The sequence below is a fragment of the Pristiophorus japonicus genome, chromosome 12 (assembly GCF_044704955.1).
Source record: "Pristiophorus japonicus isolate sPriJap1 chromosome 12, sPriJap1.hap1, whole genome shotgun sequence".
In the NCBI taxonomy this organism is placed as follows: domain Eukaryota; kingdom Metazoa; phylum Chordata; class Chondrichthyes; family Pristiophoridae; genus Pristiophorus; species Pristiophorus japonicus.
The window spans coordinates 19,672,324-19,688,468 of NC_091988.1; the positions used below are offsets into that span (position 1 = coordinate 19,672,324).

The 16,145-nt window shown below is 46.2% G+C and overlaps 1 protein-coding gene across 4 annotated transcripts in view; it reads left to right on the top strand.

Moving 5' to 3' along the window:
• The window catches only part of lrig1 (leucine-rich repeats and immunoglobulin-like domains 1), a 179,854-nt gene that overhangs the window by 91,951 nt on the left and 71,758 nt on the right, over window positions 1-16,145 (top strand). The gene's annotated exons all lie outside the window — the stretch shown is intronic.

The following is a 16,145-nucleotide window of genomic DNA, read 5'->3' on the forward strand; positions in this document are numbered from 1 at the left end:
AAACTTTCAAAGGGCCGGACGAGCCCCCTTTTGAAAAAAAAAATCTGTTCCAAACTGAAACTGTTCTAACTGACTAGAACTGGAGCAAACTAAATGCCGAGAATTGCAATTTCTAAGATACTCCATTCTAAACCAATTGCTCCAAAAAAAACAGGAGCAACTCAGGCCGAAACTTGGCCCCAATGAGTTAGAACCGTTTCATTTTAGAACAGATTTTTTTTCCAAAAGGGGGTGTGTCCAGCCAATTGCGCCTGTTTTGCAAGTTTGGGCAGTAAAAACTTATTCCAAACTAACTTAGAATGAAGTAAGTGTAGATTTTTGTACGCTCAGAAAAACCTTGCTTACACTTACAAATCAGGCATAGGGAACGAGAGGTAGGGGGGAGGGAAGTAATGAAATTTCATAAGCATTCAGCAGTCTCACTTATACAAATAAAGAGTAATCCTGAATAATAAATGATAAAGCAAATAATAAAAAAATTGAATTTTCCTACCTGTCTGAAGCAGCAGCAGCACAGCAGCCTCCCAAGCTGCGCTGTGACTTCGGCCGTTTGGTCAGGAGACAGGGGCGGGACATGGTTGGGGCCACACACACAGGCAACGCAGCAGCCTCCAGAGCTGTGAAGTTATTTTTATAGGCTGCAGGCCGTTCGGCCAGGAGACAGGGGAGGCGTACAAAGCACCGGGAGGGAGAGCCAGCCAGCAAGTTTAAAAGTTAAATTTGTAATTCATTATGGGTGCTGCATTATTAACACCACGAATTATGCAATGGTTCGCCATCAATTCACTGCATAGGAGAGAATTGATTAGAGCTCACCGCACCAGGAACGTAATAGCCTGTAGGCTGATGGGCAGGAGACCTTACCCACGTCGGCAATATCGAGCCAGGTGCTCGTACCTGGACATGAGCAAGGCTGATTGTGTCAAAAGGTTGCGTTTCCGCAGAGAAGTTGTCGTTGAGATCTGTGATCTTGCTGAGAACAAATTTGCAGCCCAGAAGCAGAATGCCGACTGCCTTGTCTGTTGAAGTGAAGGTAACTGCTGCACTTGCCTTCTATGCCTCGGGATCGTTTCAAGCTACAACTGGAGATGTGTGCGCCATCTCTCAACGTGCAATACATGCCTGCATTTACCAGGTCATGGCTGCACTGTATGCGCGGAAGAATTACTTCATCAAGTTCCCAATGACCGCATAAGCAATGCATGACAGGGCTGTGGACTTCTCCAGGATTGCTGGCTTCCCAAAGGTACAGGGTTGCATTGATTGTACCCACATCGCCTTGCGAGCACCTGTGGAGGATTCTGAGTAGGAATAGAAAAAGTTTCCACTCCATTAATGTGCAGTTAGTGTGTGACGACAAGCAGCGCATCATGTCAGTCGATGTGAGATACCTTGGCAGCATCCATGATGCGTTCATCCAACGCAACAGCGTTACATCTGACATGTTTGAGCAGCAGCCAGAAGGGCAGAGCTGGCTACTGGGAGACAAAGGGTACGGTCTGGCCCATGATGCCCCTACGTGTAACACTGATGGAAGCTGACCACCAATACAACATGGCGCACATTGCGACGCGCAGCATCATAGAGAGGATCATTGGCATCTTGAAACAGCGTGTCCGATGTCTGGACCATTCCGGAGGCCACTTGCAATACTCTCCTCAGATTGTCGGTCAGTTCACTGTTGTGTGCTGCATGTTGCATAATTTAGCCATCATGAGGCAGCAGGAGCTGGTAGTGCAACCAGAAGACCCACATGAGGGGCCAGTACCTGATGATAGTAATTTGGAAGAGCAGGATGAGGATGATGACGACAATCAGGAAAGCATGCAAGTGCCTGATGCCGGAGCACGAGGTCGGAGGAGGGCGGTCCATCGTGCTCCTTTAATGATTGCTCGAGCCCTGCGCCAGCAGCTCATCCGTGAATGCTTCAATTACTGATGCCTGAAGGCCCTGCGACAACTTTTGAGCATGAACATGTTTGTTTTTTGGAGTTATTCCTATGTTCTGTTGTATTAATGGAACATGATTCAGTTTTAATGAAAAAATATTTTATTGAAAAGTTAACGGTGTAATAAAATATTTGTTGCATCAAACTTTACTTTTTAATATGACTCACTTAAAAACTTATAAAGTTACAAAAGTTACAAAACAATTTCAATGTGAAAAATCTTACACTCTTAAGATCACTTAAACTTCAAGATCACTTTTTAGGTGCAAAATTAAATAAGTTACGTGAGAGCATTTACACTAAAAGATCACTTAAACACCCTAAGATCACTTATAAGTTCTAAAGTTACAAAACAATTTCAATTTGAAAAACGTTACTACAGTTACATCAAGAACAAGAACAAAAGCAGCAAAGAAAGGCTGCAACTATCTCTCATCCATATCTCGGTGAATGTTCATTTCTTCATGGGGGTGTAATTTGATTGGCCGGGCTGTGTGCCTTTATTGCAGCAGCTATCTCCATGAGGGCCTGTGCTGTCACTTGCATGCCCTCCCTGATGGCCTGTGCCGTCATTTGCATGCCCTCTCTGATGGCCTGTGCCGTCAATTGCACTCCCTCGGACATTCCCTCCCTCATTTCCCGTGTCATTACTGCTATTTCTCCCGTCAGTACTGTCACCTCTTCACCCACTGCACTGACGCTGCCCACGAGTGATCGAGTAAGCTCATTGGTCTCCATACCCAATGCCACAACCTGAGCCGCATCTGTTGAACGCTGCATCTCAGGAGAGCGTGTCTCCAATCTCCTCCTCTGCCTGGGTCTGCCTCGCAGCACCAGTACACTGGGAGTCGCGGGCTGGGACGGTGGGACGCTCGGTATTCCAAACGGCAGCACTAGAGTGGGAGGCGCGGGCTGGGATGGTGCGGCCCTGGATCTTGTATCCGGCACCACTCGAGTGCGAGCCATTGAAGGTGGAACCAGAACCTATGCAAGTGGGAGGCGCAGACTGGGACGGTGGGGCACTGGCTGTAAACTGCTGGGATGGTGGGTCAGTGGGTGTAAACTGCTCCATTATATCAGCGGCACCACTGGGACCCGCAACATCGGAATCAAAACCATGGAAGGTGGAATCAGCACCTATGCAAGGGGTTGAAACTCTGATTCCCGCTAATGTGGGCTCATAAATATTTATTTGGAAGGTCTCCTTTGAAGACATTTCAGTCATCGCTGCCTGCAGCCAGTCTGGATCATCCGCATCTGGTTCTTGTTCTGGATCTTCAGGATCGGCATCATCATCATCATCTGCAAAATATATCAGAACAGTCAAATGTTTAGCAGCAGAGGAGGGGGCAGGATGGGTGGCATGAGTACTCTCACACATACAAGGCCAGGCAGCAGGTTGATTTGAAGGGCCACAATGCATTTTCAGGACTTGCCCTCTTCCTCATGTGCGGGACCAGCTTGTGCTGTACTGATTGCTTTTCTCCATGTACGACTCATCATAGCAGTTACCCTCTGTTCCAAGGGTGTCAGTGGATGCAGATTTGGTGGGCCTCCTCCTGTTCGAGTTCTTTCCCTTTTGTTGTGGGCCAATTTCTTCTGCAAAGATTAAAATATAACTTTTTACAGAGTGCGTCTTTCTGCAGGGTGGGACATACAGATAGTCACATTTACCATTACGATTACATTAAAAAATGAAAATATTACTTACATTAACTACTTGACCAAAGTCGTGCCATTTCTTTTTTATACTGGCTTCCAGATCTCATGGTATGCACCACTGCATAGTAATCTTCTGCAACTTGGTTCCAGCGTTTCTTCATTTCTTTGGGTAGCCCTTTTATGTGACCTCTGTTGCTGGTCTCCAGCTCCTTCTATCTCTGCTCAATAATGTTAACTAGTATCTCCACTTCCTCATGCAAGAAATTCTTGGTGGACGTTGTTCCATTGCTGTATTGAATTGACACTCTGATTTTTCAAAACACACAGTCCTTATTTTGCATGCACCTATGCAGCACTTGTTCTGGAAGTTTAGCAGCAAAAAGCAGCACTCACTGATTTCAGCAGGTGATTTCTTCACCAGTGCTGCTAAAAGCACTCCTTCAGGCACAAAAAAATCACCAAAATTCACTCAAGCCTTTCCACAGCTCCACAAAACAAATCAGCACTTTCCCTCATGTACCTTTTAAAAATGGCCGAGTGCCAATGTTTGTATCACACTGCGCATGCACACACACTCCAGCGCGCATGCGCAGGGCTGCCGGCACAACATCTTCTCTGACCTAGCCCCGCCCCCCTGCAGTCTCAAAATCGACACAACGCTTTGGCCCCCCCCCCCCCCCCCCCGCTGATCTCTGCACGCCACGCCAAGCTGGAAAGAAGCTGCTGCGAGGCCAAGAATTGCTCCGTAAGTTTTTGACACGCTTTTGAGTGCGGAAAACAGGCTTGGGTGTCGAGGCTGCGCCGTTCTAGGCGCTCCACGAAACTTGAGCCCAATATGTGGGCCTGCTAGCAGCTGCAACCTTCCCTCCAAACTGAGCTGGAAATTTACCCGCTTCAACCCTATAAGGTTTTTTTCTGCTCCCCTCCGTAGAACTGTCTGTGCCCCTGTCTCTCTCATTAGTGTCGCTGTCTCCCTCATTAGTCTCCATGTCCCTTCCTTCAAATCCTCGACGGGGACTTTTTTTTACCCCTCGCTCCTCTCCCTGGCCTATGTCTTTTTTTTTCTTCCCACTTTGCTTGCTCTCGTGTTTTCTTTTTCTCTTTCTCTCTTTCTCTTTCTCTTTTTCTCTCTCTCACTGTTTATACCCAGTTGATAATTTGTTGAATAGGGAAGGAATCTTGTGCATGCACTTACTGGGGCCATTATAAGTTCCATTTAGGAAGAAGTATGTTCCTTTGCACGTGTTTGAGAGCTCCAGTCTTACCCCAAGTGATCCAAAACTCGGCTGCCCAGGTCCTAACTCGCACCAAGTCCCACTCACCCATCACCCCTGTGCTCGCTGACCTACGTTGGCTTCCATAAGAACATCAGGCTCCTCGAGCCTGTTCTGCCATTTAATATCATGGCTGATCTGATCATGGATTCAGCTTCATTTCCCTGCTCCTCTCCATAACCCTTTATTCCCTTATCGCTCAAAAATCTATCTATCTCCGCTTTAAATATATTCAATGACCCAGCCTCCACAGTTCTCTGGGGCAGAGAATTCCATAGATTTACAACCCTCCGAGAAGAAATTCCTTCTCATCAGTTTTAAATGGACGGCCCCTTATTCTGAGACTATGTCCCCTAGTTTTAGTTTCCCCTATGAGTGAAAATATCTTCTCTGCATCCACCTTGTTGAGCCCCCTCATTATCTTATATATTTCGATAAGATCACCTCTCATTCTTCTGAACTCCACAATGTGTATAGGCCCAACTTACTCAACCTATCTTCATAAGTCAACCCACTCATCTCCGGAATCAACCGAGTGAATCTTCTCTGAACAGCCTCCAATACAATTATATCCTACCGTAAATACGGAGACCAAAACTGTACGCAGTACTCCAGGTGTGGCCTCACCAATACAGTTGTAGCAGGACTTCTCTGCTTTTATACTCCATCCCCCTTGCAATAAAGGCCAACATTCCATTTGCCTTCCTGATTACTTGCTGTACCTGCATAATCACTTTTTGTGTTTCATGCACAAGGACCCCAGGTTCCTCTGTACTGCAGCACTTTGCAATTTTTCTCCATTTAAATTATAATTTGCTTTTCTATTTTTTCTGCCAAAGTGGATAAGCTCACATTTTCCCACATGATACTCCATCTCCCAAATTTTTGCCCACTCATTTAGCCTGTCTTTGCAGATTTTTTGTGTCCTCCTCACCATTTTCTTTCCCACCCATCTTTGTATCATCAGCAAACTTGGCTACATTACACTCGGTCCCTTCATTCAAGTCATTAATATAAATTGTAAATAGTTGAGTCCCCACCCCACTAGTCACTGTTTGCCAACTGGAAAATGACCCATTTATCCCAAAGGAGTATTAGGAGGGATGGAGAAAAGGGAGGTAATTGGCATTTTAAAAGATAATGTTGTTGTAAGTAACAAAATGATGAGCAAAATGGCCTATTCTTGATCTGAGGTTTCTAATAGTTAATTTAGCCCTACAGATGCAACTTTTTCCATTTCTTTGATCCGATGTGAAAAAGTTTAGCAAGCTTGCTGATAGCTAGGCACAGTGTGGTTAAAAACCTGGGCTTATATTTGATTAACTAACAAGCTCAAAGACTCTTGGTTTCTAAGCCTGAGAAAAGGTGCACAAAATCCATTCCAGTTATATGTGTGAACCTACAAAACTCGGAAAAGCTGAGTTTTAGAAAAGCTGTCACAACTCCCAAAAGCTGGCATCTCAAAAAAAAAAGCATGTAACTGAAAAACAGTCCTGCGACCAAGACTATTGCTTCAAGATGACTGAATACGTTGAATTCCTTTTTATTACATTGGATGTATGGATTTTTATTGGTGTTTTAGGATCACACTCTGCAATTCAGTTTGTTTTCTGTAGAAGCTGAAACCCATTGGCCTCGTGTATGACATAAAGCATTTGCAAGGCATGTGCAGCAGGACATGAACTCTCCATTACTTAAGCTGCAAAAGTAAGCTCTCTTAAAGGTTCTGCCATGATTTAAATATCTTATCATTTATCTATCATCTATAGTTTTAGCTTTGAAAAATTCGGTATGCAAGTTACACTCATTTAAGTAAATTAGTATAATTTTTGAGAAGGTGAAGCCCTGTTACACTTTTTTTTTGAATGGTGCAGTAAATAGTCTTTGCTGGACAGCAGTGTTGGGAGCTTCAAGTAGTTCAGACACTGCTAAGTGCCACTTTAGCTCAGGTAGGAGCACTCTTGCCAGCATCAGAAAGTTGTGGATATCATAGACTTGAGCACATAATCTAGGCTGATTCATCAGTGCAGTGAAGAGATGCTGCCTTGTCTGGAGTTTCTGTCTTTTTGATAGAGATTAAACTAAGGCCCTGATGTCCTGTTCAGTTATAGGGCCCAAGTTTCCACATGATTCGCGCCTGATTTTTAGGAGCAACTGGTGGAGAACGGACTATTTTAGAAATCGCAATTCTCCACATTTTTTTTTCTGCAGTTCTAGTCAGGTAGAACAGTTCTAGTTTAGAACAGAATTTTTTCTTCAAAAGGGGGCGTGTCCGGCCACTGACGCCTGATTTGAAAGTTTCCACAGTGAAAATGTACTCCAAACTAAAGTAGAATGGAGCCACTGAAGATTTTTGTAGAACTGAAAAAACCTGTTCTACACATTAAAAAATCAGGTGCAGGTTACAAATTAGGCGTGCAGAACGAGGTGGGGGGGAAGGGAACTCATTAAATTCGACAATAAATCCTTATTTATACTTCTACAAATATTATACAAATAAATCCAACCTGAATAAACATTTATAAGCCAAGAAAAGATTAAATAAACCAACATCCTACCTGTGTGAAAGTGCTTCAGCCAGGGAGAATTCTGCAGCCGTTCGTGCCGCTGAGCGGGAGGGAAAGAGAGGAGAGAGAGAGGAGAGGGGAGGGGGGGGAGGGAGGAGAGAGAGGGGGGGGAGGGAGAGAGAGAGTGGGGGGAGGGGGGGAGGGAGAGAGAGAGTGGGGGGAGGGAGAGAGAGAGAGAGAGTGGGGGGAGGGGGAGAGAGAGAGAGAGAGTGGGGGGAGGGAGGGAGGGAGGGAGAGAGAGAGAGAGAGAGAGGGAGAGAGAGAGAGAGAGAGAGAGAGTGGGGGGAGGGAGAGAGGGAGAGAGAGAGAGAGTGGGGGGAGGGAGAGAGAGAGAGAGAGTGGGGGGAGGGAGAGAGAGTGGGGGGAGAGAGAGAGAGTGGGGGGAGGGGGAGAGAGAGAGAGTGGGGGGAGGGGGAGAGAGAGAGAGTGGGGGGAGGGGGAGAGAGAGAGAGAGTGGGGGGAGAGAGAGAGAGAGAGTGGGGGGAGGGAGAGAGAGAGAGAGAGAGAGAGTGGGGGGAGGGAGAGAGAGAGAGAGAGAGAGTGGGGGGAGGGATAGAGAGAGAGAGAGAGAGAGAGAGAGAGTGGGGGGAGGGATAGAGAGAGAGAGGGGGGAGGGAGAGGGGGGAGGGAGAGGGGGGAGGAGAAGGAGGGGGGGGAGGAGAGGGAGGGAGGGGGGTAGAGAGGGGGGAGAGGGAGGGAGGGGGGGGGAGGAAGAGGGGGGGGTCGGGGAACAGGAGCGGGTGTCGGGTTGGGGGGGGGAAACGGGCCTCTGGTTGGGTCGGGTCGGGGGGGAGCGGGTGTCGGGGCGGGGGAGCGGGTGTCGTAGCAGGGGAGCGGGCCTCGGGTCGGGGCGGGGGGGAGAGCGGGTCTCGGGTCGGGCGGGGGGGGAAGCGGGTGTCGAGTCTCGGGTCAGGGCGGGTTGGGGGGAGTAGGTCTCGGGTCGGGGCCGGGGTGGGGGAGCGGGTCTCGGGGCGGGGGGGTGGAGCGGGTGTCTGATCTCGGGGCGGAGGGGGGTGGGGGGAGGGAAAGCGGGTGTCGGGTCGGGGCGGGGGGGAGCTGGTGTCGGGCGGGGAGCGGGTGTCGGGTCGGGGGGTGGGGGGAGAGCGGGTGTCGGTTTGGGTCTGGTCGACGGGGGGGGGAAGGGAGCAGGAGCTGGCTACATCACATTTCATGATGCTGTTGAAACAGGTCTGATCGGGGGGGGTGGGGGAGGGAGCTGGAGCTGGCCGTGGGAGGAGCCTTATTCACGCAGCCCCAGTGAGGCCATTCAGCCAGGGCTAGGGGCTGCGTGCTTCGGGCCCCTCCCACACAGTTCGGCGCCTGGAGCTACTGCACTTGCGTGCCGACTGTAGCGCGCATGTGCAGAGGTCCCGGCACTGTTTTCAGCGCCGGGACCTGGCTCCGCCCCCCCCCCCCCCCCCCACAGCTCGTGCTGGCTGCGCCGAGTGCCACAGGACCTGTAAGTAGGTGGAGAATACCGAGGATTTTTTTAGGCGCCGTTTTGGGCGCCCGTTTTTTTTCTTGTGGAAACTTGGGCCCAATGAATCATAAAAGCGTTACAGCATGGAAGAAGGCTCATTGAGCCCGTGCTGACTCTCTGCAAGAACCCTTAAGGTAGTTCCACACCCCGCTCTTTCCCCGTAGCCCTACAAATTTCACTCCTTCAGGTACTTGCCCAACTCCCTTTTGAAAGCAGTGATTGAGTCTGCCTCCACCACCCCTTCAGGCAGCGCATTCCAGATCCAAATCACTCGGTGTTTAAAAAAAAAAAAATTTCTTTTATGTTGTCTTTTTGGTTCTTTTGCCAATCACCTTAAATTTGTGACCCCTGGTTCTCGCCCCATCTACAGTTTCTCTCGACTCTGTCCAGACCCCTCATGATTTTGAACACCTCTATCAAATCTCCTCTCAATCTTCTCTGCTCTAAGGAGAACAACCCTAGCTTCTCCAGTCTATCCACGTAACTGAAGTCCCTCATTCCTGCAATCATTCTCGTAAATCTTTTCTTCACCCTCACTAAGACCTTCACATACTTACAGTGCGGTGTGCAGAATTAGACACCCTACTCCAGTTGAGGACGAACCAGTGTTTTGTACAGGTTCATAATCATTTCCACGCTTTTGTACTCTATACCACTATTCATGAAGCCCAGGATCCTGTAAGCTTTTTTAACCACATTCTCAACCTGCCCTGCCATCTTCAACGATTTCTGCACATATATCCCTAGGTCTCTGTTCATGCACCCCCTTTAGAATTGTACCCTTTAGTTTATCTTTCCTCTCCTCATTCTACCAAAATGTATCACTTTGCACTTTAAGCAGTGGTCCGAGATCTGACCACAAGATCCTGCAAATCCATTGGCAGGATAGGCACACCAACGTCCATGTTCTCGCTCAGGCCAACATCTTCAGCATCGCAGCATTTATACGCTCGATCAGCTCCGATGGACGGGCTACATCGTCTGCATGCCTGATACGAGACTCCCAAAACAAGCGCAGTACTCTGAGCTCCGAAACGGCAAACGAGTCCCAGGTGGGCAGAGGAAATGCTTCAAGTACACCCTCAAGGCCTCCTTAGAAAAAGAGCAATATCCCACCGACACCTGGGAATCCCTGGCCCAAGCCCGGTCAAATTGGAAGAGAATAATGCGGGAGGGCGCGAACACCTCGAGTCCCTTTGCCGGGAGCAAGCGGAGACTAAGCGCAAACAGTAGAATGAGTGCACGACAACCCACGCACTCTAACCAACCGGTCCTTCAACCATCATCTGCCCAACCTGTGACAGAGACTGTAGTTTCCGCATCGGACTCATCAGTCACCTGGGAACTCATTTTTAGTGTGGAAGCAAGTCATCATCGACTCCGAGGGACTGCCTAAGAAGAAGTACCGGCGCTTGGTGAACACCACTGTATACCTTCCTCCAGTCTGAAAAACAGCCGTTCACCACAATTCTCTATTTCCTGTCACTTAGCCAATTTCTTATCCTGCCATTGTCCCATTTATTCCGTAGGCTTGTCAGCAAAGTTGTAGCCCATTATGTGGCACTTTGTCGAATGCCTTTTGGAAATCCATCTACATCACGTCCGTTGCATTGCCCCCATCAACCCTCTGTATTACCTCATCAAAAAAACTCGATCAAGTTGGTTAAAGTTGGTTAAATCAGCCTTTAATTTTGTCCCTGATTATTGTTTCTAAAAGCTTCCCCACTACCGATGTTAAACTGACCGGCCTATAGTTGCTGGGTTTATCTTTACACCCTTTTTTGAAGAAGGGTGTAACATTTGCACCTCTCCAGTCCTCTGGCACCACCGCCGTTTCTAAGGAGGATCGGAAGATTATGGCCAGTACCTCCACGATTCCTTCCTTCGCTTCCCTCAGCATCCTAGAATGCATCCCATTCGGCCCTGGTGATTTATCTACTTTAAGTACAGCCAGCATTTCTAGTACCTTGTCTTTATCAATTCTTATCCCATCCATTATCTCCTCTAGCCCCTCCTTTACTAAGTCTATGGCAGCACCTTCCTTGATAATGACAGATGTAAAGTACTCATTTAGTATTCCAATTTACCTGCGTCAGATCTGTTCTCATCCCACTGAAATTCTTCCAATGAAGTATTTTTACTCTAGATTGCTCCGTCCTTTTCCAAAGCTAATCTAAACCTTATGATACAATGATCACTGTTCACCTACTGACACTTGCTCCACTTGACCTACCTGATTCCCCAGAACCAGATCCAGTAATGCCTCCTTCCTCGTTGGGCTGGACACATACTGATCAAGAAGGTTCTCCTGAACACACTTCAGAAATTCTTCCCCCTCTCTGTCCTTTACACTATTATTATCCCAGTCTATATTAGGTTAGTTGAAGTCCCCCTTTATATCTACTCTATAGTTCTTGCATCTCTCTGTAATTTCCCTACAAATTTGCTCCTCCATATTTTTCCCACTAGATGGTGGCTTATAGAATACTTCTAGTAGTGTAATAGCACCTCTATTATTTCTTTTTTCTAACCTAATAGATTCTGTCCTTGACCCCTCCAGGACATCCTCTCTTTCCAGCATTGTAACGTTTTCCTAAACCAATCCTGCCGCACCATCTCCTATCTTTCCTGAATACCCTATATCCAGGAATATTTAATACATAATCCTGCCCTTGCATCATATTCCCATGTGGTTATTTGTGCCTGCAGCTCACCAAACTTGTCTACTATGCTTTGTGCGTTCACATACGTACACTGTAGACCTATCTTAGACCATCCTGTGTTCTCTTTTAATCTGACTCTGTCTAATAGCTACCTCACTATTTCTTGCTTTAGTGCTATCCATCTCTCCCAATCCTTTGTTTCTCCATTCTAATACTACACCCTGGTGCCCATCCTGCTGCTAACTTAGTTTAAATCCTCCCCAACAGCACTAACAAACCTCCCCGCGAGAATATTGGTAACGGCTCTGTTGAGGTGCAACCTGTCCGGCCTGTACAGGTCCCACCTCCCCCAGAACCGGCCCCAATGCCCCAGGAATCTGAAGCCCTCCCTCCAGCCATGCATTCATCTGCTCTATCCTCCTATTTCTATACTTACTCACGCGTGGCACTGGGAGTAATCCAGCGATGACTACTTTTGAGGTCCTGCTTTTTAATCTCTTTCCTAACTCGCCTAAATCTGCCTGCAGGACCTCTTCCCTCTTTCTACCTATGTCATTGGTACCAATATGGACCACAACCTCTGGCTGTTCACCCTCTTCTCCCACTAAATATTCTGCAGCCGCTCAGTAACATCCTTAACCTTGGCACCAGGGAGGCAACATACCATCCTGGAGTCATGTCTGCGGTCGCAGAAAAGCCTATCTGCTCCCCTAACTATCGAATCCCCTACCGCTATTGCTCACCCATTCTTCCCCCTCCCTCCCGTACAGCTGAGCCACGCGTGGTGCCGTGGACTTGGCTCTGGCTATACTCCCCAGAGGAACTATTGCCCTCACCAGTACGCGGAACAGAATACTGGTTGGAGAGTGAGATGCACTCGGGACTTCAGCACTACCTGCCTGGTTCTCCTCTTCTATTTGGTAGTCACCCATTCCCTCTCTGCCTGCGCACTCTTTGGCTGCGGGGTGACCACCTACTGAAACGTGCTATCCACGTAGCTCTCAGCATCGCGGATGCACCGCAGTGACTCCAGCTGCTGCTCAAGCTCCGAAACCCAGAGCTTGAACTCCTCCAGCTGACATCACTTCCTGCACGCGTGGTTATCCAGGACACAGGAAGCGTCCTAGAGATCCTACATGGCATAGGATGTGCATTCCGTTGGATTGAGCTGCCCTGCCATGTCTTTATTTATTTGACTATTAACTAGCTTTTCTTTCAGTAACTTATCAACAACTCTCCAATCCGCCCCTCCCTTCCCTTGTAATGACATCACTTATCTTGCTTCCTGACACTCTTCTCCCTCAGGGCTCTTCGGCCTACCTATATCTGCAGCTGCTCCTCTCACTTTCCTGCAGGTCTGCTTTTGTGTCTTAATTTAGAGACCTTGGGTTCTGTAGCTCCAGTCCTTTTCAGTCACCATCTTCCCCCTCTCTACCAGTTCCTGCTCTCACAAAATTCCTCACTCTGCTTGCAAATCACTCTGTTTGAGAATCTCCCAGCACTGTCTCCAAGCTCTGTGCTCAAGTTGGGCGTATAAGATCTCGTGGCATTGTTCAAAGAAGAGTAGCGAGTTCTCCAGTTGTCCTGGCAGTATTCTTCACAATTTATTGTGCTATTTGCATGCCATTTTTATACATCTGCAAATTCACATTTCCTATGATCCTGCAGCACAATCACAACTACTGGTCCTTGTCGTGGCGAGGAATTATTTCAAACTGTATTTCAAAGTCAAATTTCCCATCTCTTTCCATCAGTTTTGTCTGAATCAGGAGGGAAGATCGTATTCAGGCCAAGCCATTATAGTTTGATAGAAATGTGACCTCCAGGGTTATGTGTATGCTGGTCTTTCGTCACATATACTTTAACTAAGTCAGTTCTACTTTCACTGCAGTGTCACAAATTAAATTATTCTCCCACAACTGCATAATGATTCTTCCGGACTGTCTCGCATGCAGGAGCTGAGCTGCGTTTGGGGGGGGGGAGTGCAGCCAGCCAGAAGCGCAAACAGCAACAGTGAAGTGATCAATAAGATCTTTTTCAAATGTATTACTATTCAGTTCTACTGCAATAGAGATGAATCAAGCTGCATGGGTGGTGCGAATTGGTGTTCAAAAAGCTGACTACTCAAAATGCGAGTGGCAACTGTGAATCTGTATGTATTCGTTTTCTTCTTTATAACAAAAAACAGTTAAAACTGGCTTGGGCACCATTGAGGGAAATTGGTATCTGTGTAAAATACTACACCGACTTGAAAGTACATCTGCTACGTGGAAAACTAACAGCTGAAATGACACAAGCCACCTGGAAACCACCAAAACATCATCCTAACTATTGCAGTTCGTCAAATTCTTTCAGCATTAACATTTCTGTTGGGCATGTGATGGCATAAGTTGGGTGTGAAAGTGGGGGATTTCACATAGTTTGCAACAAGCTAGATCTGTCTTTCAAGCATAGCCCTTTAGGTTAATAGAATTAATTATGCTTGGATATATATCTGCATAGAAATTTGGCAAAACATGCTTGAAGAAATTGTATCCATTTCACTTACTTGAGTAATGTGCATTTAAAATGATACTTGTCTCCTTGTAAGTGTAATGAATTGTTGTGCAAGCTCCTATAAGTTTACAAATCATGGCAACAGATAAAAATGTTAATGGTTAGTTACTGTAATGTATTATTTTGTTTAAATTGGTTTGAAAGAGCTAATTTAAAAGATTGGATTGGATCAAAACAAATAACCTTTCAGTGGACTAAAATACAGTCTTTGTATGCTGCCCAGAAGGTTAAAATTGAAAATATGTGCTCTCTTTTATAGGTTACAAAAAATATTGCATAATTTCTATCTCTTGGATTTTGTTTTGAGTCTTGATTTCATTCTTGTGTTAGTAGCAGTTCCATGCTTGCACCTTCAGCTGTTTGGGCAAGGCATTCCAGGATCTGGGATTCTTTGTAATCATTGTCTATGCTACTTCATCAGAACCAATGGCAAATTGATGTGTTTGTGATGGAATTGTTCAAAAATATGGTGTGTATGTTTGTGCTGATGTACTTCAAATGAAGTTACAAGATCATAATAGGTTATTTACAGTTCCGAGCATGTCCAAATCAGAGTTCCATGCTGTTTCTTCTGAACCTGGTTGATTATTTTGATTTGAAACCGAAAGCCCTCCAAATTTCTAAACTATAGCAGGATTTTGAATTGTCCTATCCCGACTTCAGACCTTGATCTTATGATCAGGACTAGTATGGAGTTATTGGGCCAAGAATTGCAGTCGGTGGCTTCCCGCGGGCGGATGCCTCTGACCAAATTTTTTTTAACGAAAATACCTGGTGGTCCCGGAGGAACGTAGACTTGCGCTGCGCAGTCCAGCGTAGGGGCCCACGTATTCTAGGAACATATGTGCAGCATATGTGGGCGGGCCAACCAATGGAAATGGCGTATCCTCATTCACAGTAATGGTGAATTCCGTTTGTATGGAGATCACCATTTCTATGACTGAGAATACCCCCGAAAACACATACTTTAAAGAAGTAAGAAAAACACTTCACATATTTAAAATTAATGGAAATTGAATTTAATTAAATGTTTCAGACAAAAATGTATCTTTTTGGGTTTAATATAAAAATTATTGATATTTTATTTTTCAAACATTTTTTACCAAGCGTAAGAGTTTGAAAGACATTCGCTGGGCAAATAGCCCAAATCTCCGCCCGCGATGACCCTTCCGGGGATGTGTTGGGACTGTCAAGAAATGTTGACCGTTCGCAAGTGCCAGATTTTGGCGCATGCAAATCACAGGCCAGGAACCGGAACTTGCGGGGCCTCTACGGGTGTGCGCGCACATCGTATGCGCCCGTAGAGACTGCGATTTCTGGCCCATTATTAATAAACAAGCTTGTGGATAAAGAAAAATCTCCAGTGCCTTTGACTGTTTTGCCTGCCACGTTTCAGTTTCCTTGCTATGAACCATGCCGTATATCATTTTTTGTCAAAATAATTCACATGCACAAGCATCCACAGTGCTTTCATGTGCAATACTTGCATGCACAATTTTTTTTCGGTGGATTTCATCATCTCTGTAATTTCTACATTTAGTAGAGATAAACCATTATGAGAAGGTGGCATTGATGGGTACTGTGTAAATGGTTGGTTTTGAAAGCTGGTAGGAACACAGACATTGGAATGGTATGTACATTTTACAAGTTTAAAATCTAGTTAAATTATATGTGATATAATGCTGCATTTATAATATGTATTTTTGTGTCTGGCTGTGCAGAAAGTGGTTCACCAGTACCAGAAGAACTGGTACTATTCGTCTTCTGTGTAACAGTGTGACATCCTGATGCAGACAAGCATCAGTATAATTTTGTATAACTAGCCAAATGTGAAGCCTGCTTTTTCAAGCTTATGTTTTTAAACTAACAACTCTGGCAGCTTGCTATACAGCAGTTAATTTTGTAATAAGAGTTGACTGTCTTATTAGCTCTTCTCAATGTAGAAATGTTGCTGGTAATTTGAGAGTAAGTAAGCAACCTCTATTTGAGTTGGTG